The sequence below is a fragment of the Cajanus cajan genome, chromosome 11 (genome assembly GCF_000230855.2).
Source record: "Cajanus cajan strain Asha chromosome 11, NIPB_CcT2T_4, whole genome shotgun sequence".
NCBI lineage: Eukaryota > Viridiplantae > Streptophyta > Magnoliopsida > Fabales > Fabaceae > Cajanus > Cajanus cajan.
Window position 1 is genome coordinate 14761469 of NC_138527.1, and position 18282 is coordinate 14779750.

At 35.6% G+C, this 18282-nt stretch overlaps 1 long non-coding RNA gene across 1 annotated transcript; it reads left to right on the forward strand.

The window, feature by feature from the left end:
- The first annotated feature begins 13754 nt into the window (after positions 1-13754).
- On the forward strand, positions 13755-17481 carry LOC145953166 (uncharacterized). Its single transcript, XR_014430721.1, has 4 exons — positions 13755-14836; positions 15270-15888; positions 16173-16313; positions 16469-17481. It is a non-coding gene; the product is annotated as an uncharacterized LOC145953166 (long non-coding RNA).
- Positions 17482-18282: the final 801 nt, after the last annotated feature.

Here is an 18282-nt window from a genome sequence, read left to right on the forward strand (position 1 = left end):
CTTCTGTAATACTTACCTAATCGGATGATCAGTTCGAACTACCACCTCATAGCTCTGGAAATAGTGCCTCAACTTCCACGCTGTAACCAGTATCGCAAGAGCCAATTTCTCAATTTTTTGATACCTCGCTTCTGCTCCTTGTAGTACTAGACTCATGAAATACACAGGGACTTGAGAGCCTTCCTGCTCTTGGACTAAAATTGCACTGATAGCTCGGTCGGACGCCGATATGTAAACCAACAAAGGGATATTCGGCCTTGGTTTCGTCAAGATCAGTGGCAACGCAAGCGACTTCTTCAGCTCCAAGAAAGCCTCCTCACACTCGGTCGTCCAGGTAAAACGATCATTCTTCCTTAAGCATTGAAAAAGCAAGAGGGCCTTGTCAGCTGCCTTTGAAAGGAAACGTGACAAAGATGCCATTCGTCCTGCAAGTTGTTGCACCTCTTTCACCGTTGCTGGACTCCTCATATTGATGATCGCCGAGCACTTATCGGGATTTGCTTCAGTGCCACGATGAGTTAGCAGGAAACCAAGGAACTTTCCCGCTTGGACCCCAAAAGAACATTTTTCGGGGTTCAACTTGAGCTGATACGTGCCTATGGTCTCAAATAATTATTGCAGGTCATTTAAATGCCGGTTCAGACTCCTTAATTTCACCACCATGTCATCCACATAAGCTTCCACGTTCCTACCCAGCTGGTTCACCAACACTTTGTCCATCAAACGTTGATATGTTGCGCTTGCATTCTTCAAACCAAAGGCATGACCTTGTAGCAATAATTGGCTTGATAGGCGATGAACGCGGTTTTGTCCTCGTCTGCCAGGTGCATTCGAATCTGATTGTAACCCGAGTACGCTTCCATGAAACTTAACAGTTCATTCCCCGACGCGCCATCAACCAGGCAATCTATATTCGACAAAGGGTACGAATCCTTTGGGCATGCTTTATTTAAATCGGTGAAATCTATACACATTCTCCATTTTCCACTACTTTTACGTACCATCACCACATTTGCAAGCCAGGTTGGGTATTGTATTTCTCGTACGTGTCCTGCCATTACTAACTTGTTCATTTCTTCGGCGATGGCTTTTCGTTTCTCCTCCCCAAATTTCCTTCTCTTCTGGATCACCGCTTTCGCGCCTGGGTCTATGGCCAACCTGTGGCACATGAAGTCGGGGTCTACTCCTAGCATTTCTTTGGCGTGCCATGCGAATGCCGACATGTTCGCTTTCAATACCTTTATCAGTTTCTCTGCGTCCTCCGGGCTCATGGATGTACCAATCTTTACTTTTTTTCCTTCCGTCATTGTCACCTCTTTAACGTCCTCGGCAGGGGCTGGTCGGCGATCGAAATGGCTTATTCTGGGATCTAAATCGACGGAGTGGACTTCCTGCTCTACCTGCGCAGTATACAATCGCCTTCGCGCCTTTAAGCTATCCCCGTAGCACTTCTGAGTAGAGATGGCAAAGTGGGCCATGGCCCGCGGGCCGGCCCGTTGGCCCGCCAAAAATTGGCGGGCCGGGCCAAGCATTTCAACCCGCTAACCCGCCAAGCCCGCCCTGTCAAGCCCGCCGGGCCAAATAGCGGGCCGACCCGCCACAACCTGCTGGCCCGCATATATATTTTTTAATTATTTTTATGTTTATTTTATTTTGATGTAGAAGATGAGGATGAAGATGATTAAGAAAAAAAGTAGAGACATCTTTCAAGAGAGCTTCTAATATTCTTAAAATAAAAATTTAAAGTTAATTAATTGTAGTTAAACTTGTTTTGTGGACTATCAAAAAATTTAGTGTATAAATAATTTGTAAGCTTATAATTTGGTTTTGATTTTGGTGTAAATGGACTAATTTCTATTTGATTTTGTTTTAAGTTTGTAATTTGTTTTTGTTGAACATATATTAAGTACAATATGTATGCATTTTTAATTTCATATGATTATATTTATTTATTTGTAACAATTTTTTTTATTTAACCATAAAATAATTTTTTTCCATTTTTTTTATTTTTTATTTTTGTAAGCGGGCTGGCCCGCCAGCTTGCCCTTAGGCGGGACGGGCCAGCATCTCCAGCCCGTTTTACATTGGCTGGCCGGGCTGGCCCGCCCCGTTTTTGGCGGGCCGGGCCAAAACGGGCTGGGCTGGCCCGTTTTGCCATCCCTACTTTCGAGCAACCTCCTGGTCCACTCTAAGGACCCCCACTGCACCGTTCGGCAATGGATACTTTACCTTCAGATGGGAAGTGGACACTACTGCTCCTAGCTTGTTCAGCGTTGGTCTGCTGATCAGGATGTTGTAGGATGATTGAGCGTTGACCACCAAATACCGAACAACCACCGTTTTCATCTAAGCTCCTTGGCCAAAGGTCATCTCCAGATCGGCGTATCCCCTCGCGATGACCTGGTCTCCTGCAAAACCCACTAGAGTCCCTGCATAAGGAATGAGTCGGTCATTAGGTATTTTCATCCCCTCGAAAGCTTCCCAGAATAAGATGTCCGCGGAACTTCCCTAGTCGATCAACACACGTTTCACATTATAGCCCATTACAATCGTCGATATAACGACAGGTTCATCCTCGTGAAGAGCTATTCCTTCATAGTCTGAGTCCGAGAACGAAATCTCAGGCTGAGATGGTTGCCAGAACTCTGATAATGTCAGCACCGAGGGGGTGTACCTCTTTCGGGCAGCTGAGGTAGCTCCCCCGCCGGCAAAACCCCATACGATGGTATTGAAATCCCTGTGGATGGGTTGCTAGTGGGCCTCTGACACCTTCGTTGGTGAGTCCCTGGGGGGAGACCTTTCTCTGTATTGTTCTCTCCTAGATCCACTTTCAATGTGTTTACGTCGCCTCTCCGAAGAGCATTCCTCCTACTTTCTTGCCACGAACTTTTTCAGTCGCCCCTCTTTGATCAAACGCTCGATCTGCCTCCCTAGGATGAAACAATTTTCAGTGGAGTGTCCATGAGCTCTATGGAACTCGCACCAATCAGTCTTAAAGGGTCCCAATTGACGTTCCATCGCCGCTGGAAATTCAAACAACGATGCGTTGTTGACATCATGAAGTATCTGTCGCCTGGGAACATTGAGTAGAGTAAACTTCTCTTTGTCATTGTTGTGTGTCCACTCGCCCCTTGACCGACCACCATGATCATCCTACCGGTAATTGCCCTCCTTCATGTTGTAACGGTTGCGTCGCTTACTCTAATCCGATCACGGTCGGAGATGCTTATTTCCCTCCTTATTGCTGCCCCATGCTTCTCGGCTTTCCGCTGCTCTTTTGTTGATCTGCCCTTCCTCTGTCTTAATGTGACTCAGTGCAAAGCCTCTCACCTCCGACATCGTCTGGCACTTTGCTCTTTCCAGCGTGATGTCGAAAGATCCAGACCTCAGGCCCTTCTGGAATGCAATGACAGCCATCCTTTCGTCCAACGACGCTATCCTCAAGGCGACCTCGTTGAACCTTTGCAGGAAGTCCTTCAGAGACTACTCGCGCTGCTGCTTGAGGTCAAACAGGTCCGACGTGATCGGTGGTTTCTTCTTGTTAGCGGCAAATTGTGCCATGAAGAGCTGACTAAAGACATCGAAGTCGGTGATTGATCGGTCAAGGAGACCACTAAACCAATCGAGTGCTACCTTTTTGAGTGTGCCCATGAACATTTTGTAGCAGACTTCCATGCTCCCTCCACAAACCAACATCTAAGCTCGGAAATCCGTCAAATGTTGGTTGGGATCCTGTGTTCCATCAAAAGGCTCGACTTGGGGTATCCGATGATCCCTGGGGATGATCTCGGCCTCTATGGCTTCCGAGAAAGGTCAAAAATCCCTAGGGACTTCCATCATTATGTCTTCCTCCACCGTCCTGGTACTGGCCGCTATTCTGGCCTGCATCTCGTCCGCTCGCCTCCTGATCTCCTCGTTTTCGCGTTGAATGGCCTCCTCTCTCTCCCTGGACCGTGCATTCTCCTCTCTTAAGCCATTGATCATGGCCATCATCTCCTCCATGGTAGGGTGCTGTGAGTCGTTGTTCGATGTGCCGCCTCTCGCCATGGTAAAGTGCAGGTTCTTATGTATGATTTGGGGCGTAGGAAAAGTTTTACAGTAGCCCCACGATGGGCGCCAAAATGTTCCGGCCAAAGGGTGGACTAGGGTTTCTTCCTAGGTTAAGCCTCCGAGCCAGAGCATTCAAAAGTGTAATCTGCCTTCTTAGCTTTAGGGTTTTAGGTTTTATACTTTCTCGTTCATGGGCCTCCTAGGCCCCGTGAACGTGGGGATTTCCTTAATTGTTAATATTTGGATAATACTTGGGGAAGTGAGCCGAGGTCGTAGCCGGCCCATCACATAGTCGGCCCATCGCCAGGGAGAGGGTAAGGTCGGAATTCGATCAGCTTGTGAAGGCAAACAGATCGGGAATACGCCGAGACGGTACAAATGTCAATATATGTTAAATCAATATTTTGGACAAGAATGCTTATAACTCAAAAGAAGTGAAAGTATGAACGCATCACATTGCTTTCTATATATATATATATATATATATATATATATATAGAAAGCAAGGTGAAATAAAGAAAATAAAGTTGATTTTGATTCACTTATAACTCATCTTTTCAATTGATAACAAGTTGCGACTTTGAAAAATAACTTCAAGAGGCCTATACCAATGTGATTTTAAGTTGTTTGAAGATGAATTGTGCAGTATGCTTTTTTGCAATTTCACATTGTTAAAAGTTGATGATCCAATATAAATCTTTTTATCTATATATATATATATATATATATATATATATATATATATATATATATATATTTAGTGTCATTGATATTAAAGAAGGAAAGGATCGATACCATAAAAAAAAAAGATTTGCATAAATAGTGAAATATAATGATGCGGAGTGTGATCTTCAATGTTCTTGTCATTTGTTTGAATTTAAGGGAATACTTTGTAGGCATATAACAAAGATCTTAATTGAAAAAAATGTGAAAGAAACCCCTTCTTGTTACATTTTAACTCGGTGGAGAAAAGATGTAAAGCATAGCCATATCATGTGCTAAATTGTTATGATGAGATAAGTGACCAAGGTGTGGAATTTGATAAGTCTTGTGCCAACTTTTATGAGGATGCACATTTAGCCAATTCAAGAAGAAATTATGATTTTTTTATGGAATGGATAGATAAAGCAAAGGAAAATCTTAAGGATGATATGGGTTGGGATAGCAATAAACAAATTACTCTACCAAGTATTGATCATGTAATAGAATCAAGTGAAAAAATATTATCTCCTTTACAATTGTGCGTAGCAAAGGTTGTTCACCATCCAAGATAAAGGAATCCAAAATGGAGAAAATAATAAAGAGAAAAAAAGGTAAATATTAAACTTTTTTTGTATGGGATATTTGATTACAATAATTTATTTATATCATATAAAATTACAATTCTAAGGAGCAAAAAAGACATTGAACAAGATCACACAAGTTTACCATATTCAATCATGACTAGTGAAATGGTAATATATATCATGCAATTTATTTATTTTGATATGAATTGAGAAATTTGTTTTCTTGCTCATAGCATCTTATTTCTTTAATAGGCTACCCCTACTCACTATATAGCAACTCAACATGACACTTGGGCAAATTCCATATTTTCTGAACCATCATAAGTTTATCATACAAGTATTCTTGTATTTTATTATATAATTGCTTACTATAGTGGATGCTTAGCTAACTTTTAATGTTATAATAAAAGTATCAAGAATTTGGGATAATGTCGGCTAGCGATAGAAGCTTTGATCTCAATCACTAAAAATATAGTAGTAGGTAAAACTAATTTTTATAGGCCACATTTGTTAAACGAAGCAAGGCTTTAAAATATGACTTGTTTTTATTTATGAGTTTGTGGAATTACAATACAGGTTTGTTGTTTTTGAGAACTTTGTTGTGAAGGGTACAATGTGAGAAACTAGACACGTGCATAGGAGCCATGGTCAAAAATCACCTTGGATTAATTTTTTGTTGTAACTAACTTTTGTTTTCAGAAGGCTTAATCCAATTTAGATTTTGAAGAATTGTCATTTGATTTGTCCTTTTAGATATTTGTTTCTCTTCTTTTAATTTATATATAAAACTTTGATGTATGCCTCCAATATAGTATGCATAATGGATGTTTTGAGAAGGCTTAATCCACTTTAGTCCCAACCTAGATTCAACCTCAGTTATTATTACTGTTGTAGATGAAATTAATGATGACTTGTATTACTTTCACTAATAGAAAAGTGTCCTTTTCTTGCAAATATTTCTACAAAAAAATATTCGCAATTTTTTTTTGCGAATTTTCTTGCAATAATAATTTCACAAATTTTTGTACGAATTTATTTGCAAAAATTAATTTACAAATATTTCTTACAAATTTTTTTATAAAAAATAATCTACAAGAAATTTTTGCAAATTTTGCTACAATTTTAATGATCATAGAAATTTTTTTCAAGAATTTTATTTTATTTCTTGCAGATTTTCTTGCAAAAATAAATTCGCAAGTAATGTTATGTTTACTAAATGGTAGAAAAATTTTGCAAGTAACTTTTTCTACAGATTTTCCTGCCAATTTTAATCCGTGAGAAAAATCAAAAAAATATTTAAATTTATAAGTTTAATATTTAAAAAAAAAATTAAAGTCTCACATCGATTGAAAATAAAACAATTAAAGAGTATATAAGTTGGGGCAACACTTACCTTATAAGTTGATTTGTATGGTTGAGTGTTAGGCTTATAATTTACAATCTTAGAATTTAAAAGATTATGTATCACATGTTGGAGGCGTGAAAACAAATGTTTCGGATGAATTCATTGTGAGTATTTGAAAGTTGAAGAATTATTGATAGAATTTATAGTAATTTCTTTAATTTTTTTCGTAAAAAATATTCTTGCAGGATTTCTTGTGAAAAAATTCGCAGGAAACTTTCTTGCGAATTTTTTTTGTAGGAAACTTTCTTATGAATTTTTTTCGCAAGAAATTTCGCAGGAAAATTTATTACGAATTTTAAAATTCATAAAAACATATTATCTACGAAGGTATTACCTATAAATAAAATTTCGCAGAAAAATTTGTATGAACAGTTTTTTGCAAATTTTCCATAAAAATTGCAGGAAAAGTCGCATGTAATAACAGAAGTTCTAGTAGTGTTTAATGAGGTTATCTTTGTTGGAATTCATGATGTTGGGATGCTAATAAGAAATACTCCCTCCGGTTTTTTTTCGTAGTCGTTTAAGGTTTTGCACGGGACTTAAGGAAATTATTGATATTTTAGTATTCAAAAATATTTATTACTTACTTTCCTATTTTACCCTTTATTTTTTTTTGCATTTTTTAGACTGTTGAACTACTTCATTAAATAGTTGTCCCTTTTTTTTTGTTTTTCTATAGTATTTTGTTGGGAACATATTGCTCTTATAAATGCACATTAACTTTATATGAGTAGTTGGAGAAAAATTAGGTAGACATTAAAAATAAATACACACATTATTCAAGAAACATGTATTAATTATTAAGGGTAAAAATGAAAGAAAAAAATTAATAACTCATTGATTTTAGTAACATGACAATGAAAATAAAATAACAAACTCTGACAAAACGACTATGAAAAAAAAAATGGAGGGAGTAGTTTTTTGGTACTTTTGGCCTTCCCAATACTTATTCTCCCTGAGATTACTGGACTTCAATGTATAAAACTTCAATTTCTAGCTTCCATGTACACTTTGATCAAATTTGCATCTGTTTAAGGATCTCTAAAATATTTTTCTTAGATGGATTTTGATTTAATATTATGTAGCGTGTTTTCTTATTAGTGTTTAGTATAACATATTAATTCAAGACATACAAAGTGGTGTTGTCACTTTTTTTTACTTACTTTGTTGCACTCTTAAGGATAGTTAGGATCAAAGATTTGGTAAATACCATAGTTGTGCCTAATTGTGGTTTTACATTTGTAAAACTATGTTGTATGCCTCCAAACTTTGTTAGATGCCAATTTTAGCTCTTTAGTTTTTTAGGCTTTATTTGTAATTCTTATATGCTAAAATGTTTTTATTTTCTCAAATAAAACTATTAATTTATATTAGTTTATACTTTATTCTAGATGTAACATTGTCTTTATGATATATTCATAAGTAATTGGTACTATTTTGTCTTTACTAACTCTTTAAGAAACGTGTCTTGGTTGATGGGCAAATATCAAGTTATTTATTAGGATATCTGGGGTTAATGATTGCAATGGTTGTAGAAGAAGATGGTCAATCACCTTATCAACCTACGACACTATAATAAAATAGACTTTTAATGGCATTTAATATAACTTTTAGTAGCAATAAAAATTGTTACAAAACCTTTTACCGGCATTTCACACATTAGCCATTGTATGCAGTGTCGCTAAAACATTTACCTACAATTATTCTATATGCTGGTAAATACCCTCATAATGGTCGGGAAAAGTGTATAATTTTTTGTGTTATTTGTTACTTGCATTTAAAATTGCCGCTAAAAGTTTAAGAAAAGATTTATCATACTTTTTAATTATCTTATTTCTAGTCGATGTAGGACTTGTAAGATGAGTACAAATACTCTTTAGTTACCTTATTTCTAATTGATGTGGGACTTAGAAGATGAAGGTTATCTTCTAAGTATATATTATTTAATTTTTTTAATTATCTTATCTCCTAAATACCAACTTAGAATAGTAAGTTATAGGCCTAACACAACCTTATAAAACATACTTGTAAGGTAAGAGTTATCATTCACTTATATACTCTTTAATTATTTTATTTCTAGTCGATGTGAGACTTAAGTTTTTTTTAACAAATAATTGTCACTAATAGTAAATTTTGATATGATGTAAATATATTTTTAGTGGCCATTATATAATAGTCATTAATATTTTTATTAAATAATAAATTAGAGACAATTAATTTATTGTCATTAAATAATTATCGGTAATACTAAATTTTGTTGTACTACGAATTAGGCATGACAATCTAACTCGTCCCTGTGAGTATCTGCCCTAACCCGCTCCGATTTGGACAGGGAAAACCCGTGTTTATCGGGTTCGGGTTTGGGTTTGGGTTTTCCCCGATTGATAAAATCGGGAGCAGGGGCGAGGACGGGGATGTTAATACCCACCCCGCCTCCGCCCCCATACCCGCCCTTGTCCCCGCCCTGCTTAATAATATAATTAAAAAATTATTTATATATATATATAAACCAAAATTAGAAATATTTATATGTAAAAAATTTATATTATTTTTCTTTTATTTTATTTTATTAAAATTGTTCATATTTATTTAAAAGAAAAATAAAAAAATAGGAGCGGGGGCGGGGGCGGGGCGGGGAAACCTGAACCTTGCTGAGGGCGGGGATGAGACTTAGATTTTACCCCCAACAGGTATCGGGAGTGGGGAACGTAAAACCCGCCTCTACCCCGCCCCGTTGCCATGCCTAGTGCGAATGAATGGGAGTGGTATGAAAAAAATAAAAAGTAACTTTAAAAAAAAGACTAAATTATAAAATGTTTTCTTATAATAAATTAAATGCATATTTTATTATAAAATTATTGACAAGTGTAACTCTTTAATTGGTCGGAGAATATTTAGTCCCATGCGTTTAGAGGACATAATATTTCTCTTGTTTAAACTAAAAAGAAAATGGTTATAAAAAAATATTTTCTAAATAAATAGATGAGAATTGTTTCTTAAAAAATAATTAAATTAAATTAAATTATCGTTAGATGTAATTTTGTTAAAATAATTAGGTCTTCACAGTTTAAAACACACTTAAAAACATGTTTATACTTTAAAAATATTGTAATTAAATATTGCACTTAATAATGTTGGTAAAATTTATTAATTTATGCTGATTAAGTATTGTTATATAATAATTTACCTAATTAATTATTTTTTATTTTATTTATTTTAAATGTTTTTAATTGAATCCCTGATTTTAATATGTTAATTATACCAAAATTTCCTTTCACGTTTATATTTAAATTATATTTCATTTTAGGGTTTAAATAATGTAAATTGAAAAATAGGGGATGAATGTTGTGGTGGCAAGATCCTAACCATTGGTTAAGGAGGTGCCACTAGTATAAATAGGGGATGGTTGTATCATTTGGTTGTAAGCCAAAAAAAGTTTAGAAGCATTCAATACAACAAGCCTTTCCTTCTCTCAAAATCTTCCTACCTCTCCCAATCTTAAACACTTCCTTCTAGCCTTTAAAGTTTCCTCCCAACAAAGTGGTATCAAGAGCCATAAGATCTTCAGAGAAATGGCAAATACTGGAGTTCCTTTTCAAGTCCCGATGCTCACCAAGAGCAACTATGACAATTGGAGCTTAAGGATGGTAGCTCTCCTTGGTGCACATGATGTCTGGGAGGTGGTCGAGAAGGGCCACACCGAACCAGAGAATGTAGAGAGTCTTTCTCAAGCTCAAAAGGGTAGCTTGAGAGACTCAAGGAAGAGAGACAAGAAAGCTTTCTATCTAATCTATCAAGGATTAGATGAAGATACTTTTGAGAAGATTTTCGGAGTCAAGACAGCCAAGGAAGCATGGGAGAAGCTCAAGATCTCTTACAAGGGAGCAGATCAAGTAAAAAAGGTACGTCTTCAAACTTTGAGAGGAGAGTTTGAAGCTTTACATATGAAGGAAGGTGAACTAGTCTCCGATTACTTTTCGAGAGTTTTAACAGTTACTAATAACCTAAAAAGAAATGGTGAGAAGCTAGATGATGTAAGAATTATGGAAAAAATTCTTAGATCATTGGATCCAAAGTTCGAACATATTGTCACCATTACCGAAGAAACAAAAGACTTGGAGGCCATGTCAATAGAGCAACTTTTTGGTTCGTTGCAAGCTTATGAAGAAAAGAAAAAGAAGAAGAAAGAGATCATGAAGCAAGTCTTCAAGGCACATGTTGATTCAAGAAAAGAAGAAAATGCACACAACCAATCAAGGCGAATTTATAGTCAAGAACAAGGACGACGGCGTGCATATGGACATGGACAAGGACGAAGGCCTAACAATAATAACCAGAGAAGAGAAAGCTCTAACAGAGGTCGTGGGAGAGGAAATCCGAATTCAAGGTATGACAAGTCACGAATCAAGTGTTACAATTGTGATAAGTTTGGACATTATGCTTCTGAATGTAGAGCCCCTAACAAAAATAAAGTCGAAGAGAAAGCCAATTATGCTGAAGAAAGGTGTCAAGAAGATGGTACCTTGTTATTGGCTTACAAGGGCCAAGATAAAGACGAGGATAATCAGTGGTACCTTGACAGTGGAGCAAGTAACCATATGTGTGGGAAAAGAAGCATGTTCGTAGAGCTTGACGAATCAATAAAGGGAAACGTGGCTTTTGGAGATGAATCAAAGGTGGCGGTGGAAGGAAAAGGTAATGTCCTCATCCGACTAAAGAATGGAGAACATCAATTTATTTCCAACGTATATTATGTGCCAAGCATGAAGAGCAACATCTTGAGCTTAGGACAACTCTTAGAGAAAGGTTATGATATTCAACTAAGAATAATAACCTTTCTATAAGAGATAACACAAGTAGATTCATTGCAAAGGTGCCAATGACGAGAAATAGAATGTTCGTGCTCAACATTCAAAGTGATGGCCCACAATGTCTCAAGATGTGCTACAAAGACCAATCGTGGCTTTGGCATCTTCGATTTGGCCATCTTAATTTTAAAGGATTAGAGTTGCTCTCCAAGAAGGCAATGGTGAGAGGGGTGCCTTGTATTACTCACCCCAACCAAGTCTGTGAAGGATGTCTACTTGGAAAACAATTTCGATTGAGTTTTCCAAGGGAGTCAGACTCAAGAGCTCAAAAGCCATTAGAACTCATACACACAGATGTGTGCGGACCAATCAAGCCAAGATCACTTGGTAAGAGTAATTATTTCCTTCTCTTCATTGATGATTTTTCAAGAAAAACATGGGTATATTTCTTAAAAGAAAAATCAAAAGTATTCGAGAACTTCAAGAAGTTTAAAACCCATGTTGAGAATGAAAGTGGTCTTCTGATCAAAGCTTTGAGATCCGATCGTAGAGGAGAGTTCACATCAAAAGAGTTTCAGAAGTATTGTGAAGACAATGGAATTAGACGACAATTGACAGTGCCAAGATCGCCTCAACAAAACGGAGTGGCTGAAAGGAAGAATAGAACAATCTTGGAGATGGCAAGAAGCATGCTTAAAAGTAAGAGACTTCCAAAGGAGTTTTGGGCTGAAGCTGTTGCATGTGCAGTCTATCTAACCAACCGCTCTCCAACAAGAAGCGTTAGTGGAAAAACACCACAAGAAGCATGGAGCGGTAGAAAACCAGGTATTTCTCATCTTAGAGTCTTTGGAAGCATAGCTCATGTGCATGTGCCAGATGAGAAACGAAGTAAACTTAATGACAAAAGTGAAAAATACATCTTCATTGGTTACGACGCCAACTCCAAAGGGTATAAACTCTATAATCCTGATTCAAAGAAAACAATCATCAGTCAGAATGTAATGTTTGATGAAGAAGGAGAATGGGATTGGTCGACAAATTGTGAGGATCATACCTTCTTCCCGTGCGCTGAAGAAGATGACGTGGAACAACAACAACAACCGCAAGAGACACCTACTACTCCACCCACTTCACCAAATACAACCCTTCAAGATTATGAAAGCTTAAGTGAAAGAATGCCACGTTTTCGAAGTCTCCAAGAAATATATGAGGCAACCGAAAATCTAGACAATGTTACCTTATTCTGTCTATTTGCAGACTGAGCCCATGAACTTCCAAGAAGCAATTGAAAAGAAGAGTTAGAGAAATGCAATGGATGAAGAGATCGAGGCAATAAAGAAGAATGATACTTGGGAGCTAGTCTCGCTTCCAAAAGAACACACAGCAATTGGTGTCACGTGGGTCTACAAAGCAAAGAAGGACTCCAAAGGAGAAGTTCAGAGATACAAAGCAAGATTGATAGCGAAGGGCTACAGTCAAAGGGCTGGCATCGACTATGACGAGGTATTTGCTCCTGTTGCTCGACTAGAAACTATTAGACTTATTATATCATTAGCAGCTCAGAATAATTGGAAGATACATCAAATGGATGTCAAATCTGCCTTCTTAAATGGAGTTCTTGAAGAAGAAGTCTACATTGAGCAACCACAAGGATATGAAGTTAAAGAAGAAGAAGATAAAGTCTTGAGATTAAAGAAGGCTCTTTATGGATTGAAACAAGCTCCGAGAGCTTGGAATGTTCGGATTGACAAGTACTTCAAAGAAGTGAATTTCATCAAGTGTCCATATGAGCATGCACTCTATATCAAAGCTCAAGGTAAAGATATTTTGATTGTATGCTTATATGTCGATGACTTGATCTTTACAAGGAACAATCCAAGCATGTTTGAGGAATTCAAGAAGGATATGACCAAGGAATTTGAAATGACCGACATGGGGCTTATGGCATATTATCTCGGAATTGAAGTAAAGCAAGGAAACGAAGGAATTTTTATTACTCAAGAAAGCTATGCTAAAGACCTCCTCAAGAAGTTCAAACTGGATGATGCTAATCTAGTTGGCACTCCTATGGAATGCGGCATCAAGTTCAGTAAGGATGAAGAGGGAGAAAAGGTGGATCCAACCCTCTATAAAAGTCTTGTTGGAAGTCTGCGCTATTTAACTTGTACAAGACCAGACATTCTCTATGCCGTTGGAGTCGTGAGTCGGTACATGGAAGCTCCAACAACTACTCTTCTCAAGACTGCGAAGAGGATTCTTCGATATATCAAAGGTACGACAAGGTTTGGCTTATACTACTCAAATTCTAACGATTACAAGCTTGTTGGATATAGTGATAGCGATTGGAGTGGAGATATGGATGACCGAAAGAGCACAAGTGGATTTGTGTTCTACATGGGAGACACAGCCTTTACTTGGATGTCCAAGAAGCAGCCTGTTGTCACTTTGTCTACATGTGATGCAGAGTATGTAGTTGCAACTTCATGCGTTTGCCATGCTATTTGGCTACGCAACCTATTGAAGGAGTTAAGCTTGCCACAAGTGGAGCCAACAAAGATTTACGTGGACAACAAGTCGACAATAGCATTAGCAAAAAACCCAGTCTTCCATGATCGAAGTAAGCACATCCACACCCGTTACCATTACATTAGAGAATGCATCAGCAACAAGGATGTGCAAATGGAATATGTGAAGACGCATGATCAGGTAGCAGATATCTTCACCAAACCGCTGAAGAAAGAAGTCTTTATGAAGTTGAGAAGTTTGCTTGGAGTACAAAATCAAGTTTAAGAGGGGGTGTTGGAATATAAATTGATTTTGTATGTTGGGCTTAAAAGATAAAAGTCCAATATTAGCAAAGGCCCAAATATAATTCTAGAAAATCCTATCTAAAAGATTCTAGAATGATGTACAAAATATCTATAGATGTTTATCCATAAGATGTTTCTAGATAAGTTTAGAAAATTTTATAATTATAGGAATGTTTTAGAAAGTTCTAGAGAATGAATTATAGCCCTTAGATGAATGTTGTGGTGGCAAGATTAACCATTGGTTAAGGAGGTGCCACTAGTATAAGTAGGGGATGGTTGTATCATTTGGTTGTAAGCCAAAAAAAGTTTAGAAGCATTCAATACAACAAGCCTTTCCTTCTCTCAAAATCTTCCTACCTCTCCCAATCTTAAACACTTCCTTCTAGCCTTTAAAGTTTCCTCCCAACAGTTACTGGTGAAGTTTTGTTGGACTTTCTTCAAAAGTCACCATTTCTTGAGACCCTTGTAATTTTTAAGGTTGGTAATATTGATTGAATGTAGCAAATCGATACACTAGGTTCGGCGTAGTAGAAAGTGTTGGATTAGTATTTATAAGATCCTAATGTATAAATTAACATTAAAAAAACTATTATTTTTTATTGTAATTTTGACTGGTCAAGAAAAAAAATTAGTTTAGATCACATAATACATAAAATTTGGTATAGTGATTAATTATGTGATCTCAAATTTGTCTTTACTCGATAACTTTAAAATAATGCGTGAGCCATGTTTAATACATTAAGAAAATTAATATATTATATATAAATGGTTAACTATATCCTCCCAAAAGAAACTTGTGATAACTACTGTTTTGTTTTTTTAATTATAATTTTAATTGTTTAATTTATGTGTGTTATGTTATTTTATTCCTTGTGATACAATTTAACTAATTATTTTTGTTGAACACCAGGTAGTTGAATTTGACGAAGAGTTCTCGAACCCTGATAACGTGCCATTTTGTTTTATATCTAACCTTCAAGTGCTAAAACTTGGACATTTTGATGGTAATGAGCAAGAACTACGTTTCATCAAATTTGTAATGGAAAACGCTCAAGTTCTATCAGAATTTCCACCTCTCTTTGCCTTTCATCCCTCACCGTTCTCAAGTTTTTTGGAATCACGCTTATTAGTGACCCTTCTAATCGGTCGCAAAAGTTGATCCTTAACTTCCCAGTTCACAGAACTTACGAGGCAGAAGACTGCACCTGGGTTAATGTTAAGAGTGTCACGTTTGAAGTTCCTCTACTTGAAGTGCTTTCAGTGAGACATCCAAGTTGGTCAACATTGACTGTGTCACGTACTAAGTTCAAGTTTCGTGCCTCGCGTCTTACACAATTCACTTATGGAAGTTAAATGTTACCAGGAATGTTTACTTTAGAGTTAGATATTCATCTGCACATATTGCTTCTGTTAATATTTTTCCACTCAAGTTTAACGGTGAGAATAATGAAGAAACCGCATTCCTTGCTTATAAGCTTCTCAAAAAGTTCTACAGTAATATGCAGTGTTTAAAGTTTCAACGCTCGGAGGTATGCTTCTTTGATTTTTATTATTTAGTTAAATATTGACAAATGATCATAAAATTTAGAGTCTCATAAGTTTAGAAATGCTTTTTGAGAATTTATCTACATGAAAATATTCTCTCTTCTTTTTATGTAGAGAAGTTCTGAAGTGCTTCTAAGTTATATCTAATTATATCTAATTATATTCTTAATTTCTGGTTTTTTTGGTGTATTAGGTGTTCTATCTTGTTAATTATGATGTGTTAATGTATGTGATTGCCAAGTTACTAACAATTTTTTCGGTCTTGCAGATTCTTGAAGTAGTGAAAGATTCTATCGTGGCTGATTCTCTTAAATTTGAAATGTTGAGGCATTTGGAGCTAGGGAATGTTGCTGGAGAAATTTTGTTGATGTTCCTTATGTGCACACCATTTCTGACTCTTATTTTAAAGGTTAGTAATCGATTGATTGGAACTATAGATATGCCTTCTAATATTAACAAAATTATCACGAAATTGGTTTTATGCCTTCTAATATTAACAAAATTATCACGAAGTTGGTTTTTTCTTTTCATTGTTATAATTATTTATCTTTGACTGATTATCAGGTGCTAATTCAATTTAAGGAAGAGGTTTTGGATCCCTGGTGCCTTCTTGTTTTGAATCTAACCTTCAAGTGGTGCATTTTGGAAGACTTAACGGTGATGAGCATGAGAGGCGTTTCGTTAAATATGTGTTAAAAAAAGCTCTAGTGTTGGAGACAGTGAAATACTTCATTACTTGTGAATTACGTGACTCTAATTTTGATTATGTTAAGAAAAAGATATTTTCTTTTAAGAGAAGTGAAAAATTGGAGTTAGTCGAATTTATTAGAACTTTTGGAGGGTGATGCTTCAATGTCCTATCGTGCTTATGATTATTATATACAGTAATTATTTATGCCTTTGTAGATCTTATATGATATTGATTTTCGTTTTAAATTAATAATGACTTTTTAATATAGAAATTTGAAGTTTAATTATTCAATTATTAATAGGAAATATGGTATCCATATCTTACAGAACGATATATATTTTTTATTTGTAACTCAATGAGTTGGACTTGGAGCGTAGATATTAATAATATTTTATCCCTCGTCTTTTTTTTTTCTTCTGATTTGTTTTTATTACGGAAGAGAAATAAAAAGATTATTAAATATTCGCAGTTACAAGTAACAAGTAAGAATATAGATTTTACAAAGTCATTACAAGTATTTAGTCAATTTGAATAAGAGGATAATATCCAAGACAAAGCACACAATAATAACATTTTTATGTTGGGATTATTTTTAAATTTTTAACATGTTTGACTTTCGTTATTTTTATATAATTTTATTATTTATGAATAGTTTTTTTAAAATATAATTTGGTAGGGATAAGAAAATTAGGGAGATATATTATTATTTGGAATTTTTTAAATAATATATAATAAAAAATACATTTTTTTATGTCTTTTTCTTTTAACAGCGTTCGTTGTTCACCCTCTTTTGCACTTGTTATCAATTGAGATAAAAAAAAATGTGATTAAAATTTGTTATATTTTTAAAATTTTGAAGTGAGATAATATTATTTATTTGAAACATGGTGAGTAATTTTTTTTGATAAATATTATTATGGAACACAATTATCTCATACTAAAGAGCATAAATTAATTGAACCTTACTTCATCTTTCTTCTTGAATATGCAATTGCAATCTACAATCTTTGGATCAATTGGTTTCATAAACAATTTCTCAAGTTTGATTCTTGTGGAGGGATTCAAGTTATTTTTTCATGACACCAATCCATTGTGATGCTTCATCGCAATTAATTGTCTAATGGAATGAACTATGTCCCTACTCATCAATGTTTTTTTTTTGCAATAGTAAGTGCAAAAGCAATAGAATCCTCATACCTTTGAGGTGGTTTAGTTTGTCTTCTTAGCCTATCTCCAGCCAATATATATACACAGATTGTTATCACTACTTCATCTTGTGTCTCTTCTGATTTTTGTTTTGAAAGCTTTAGTTTCAAGTTTCATCTTTTTGCTAGCATCATAAAAATTCAACTTTATTATCATGATCCTCATGTGATATTGGGTTGAGCAAGATTTTCTCATCAAAAGTAATCAAGAGTTTTGATTCTTGAAGATCCTGCATAACCTGTACCTTTTTACATCTTGATAACCTAAAAATATGCATTTATTAGCCCTTGGTTCAAACTTTTCTTCATTTACATTAGCATAAGTTGGACACCTAAATACGCGTAAAAATGAATAATTTGTGGTAGAGTCTTATCACATTTCTTTAGTCTTGCCTTCAATAGCTATTGAAGGAAACTTGTTCACCAAATAACATGCAATATTAATTGTTTCTATCCGAAATTGCTTAGGCAAACCTACATTG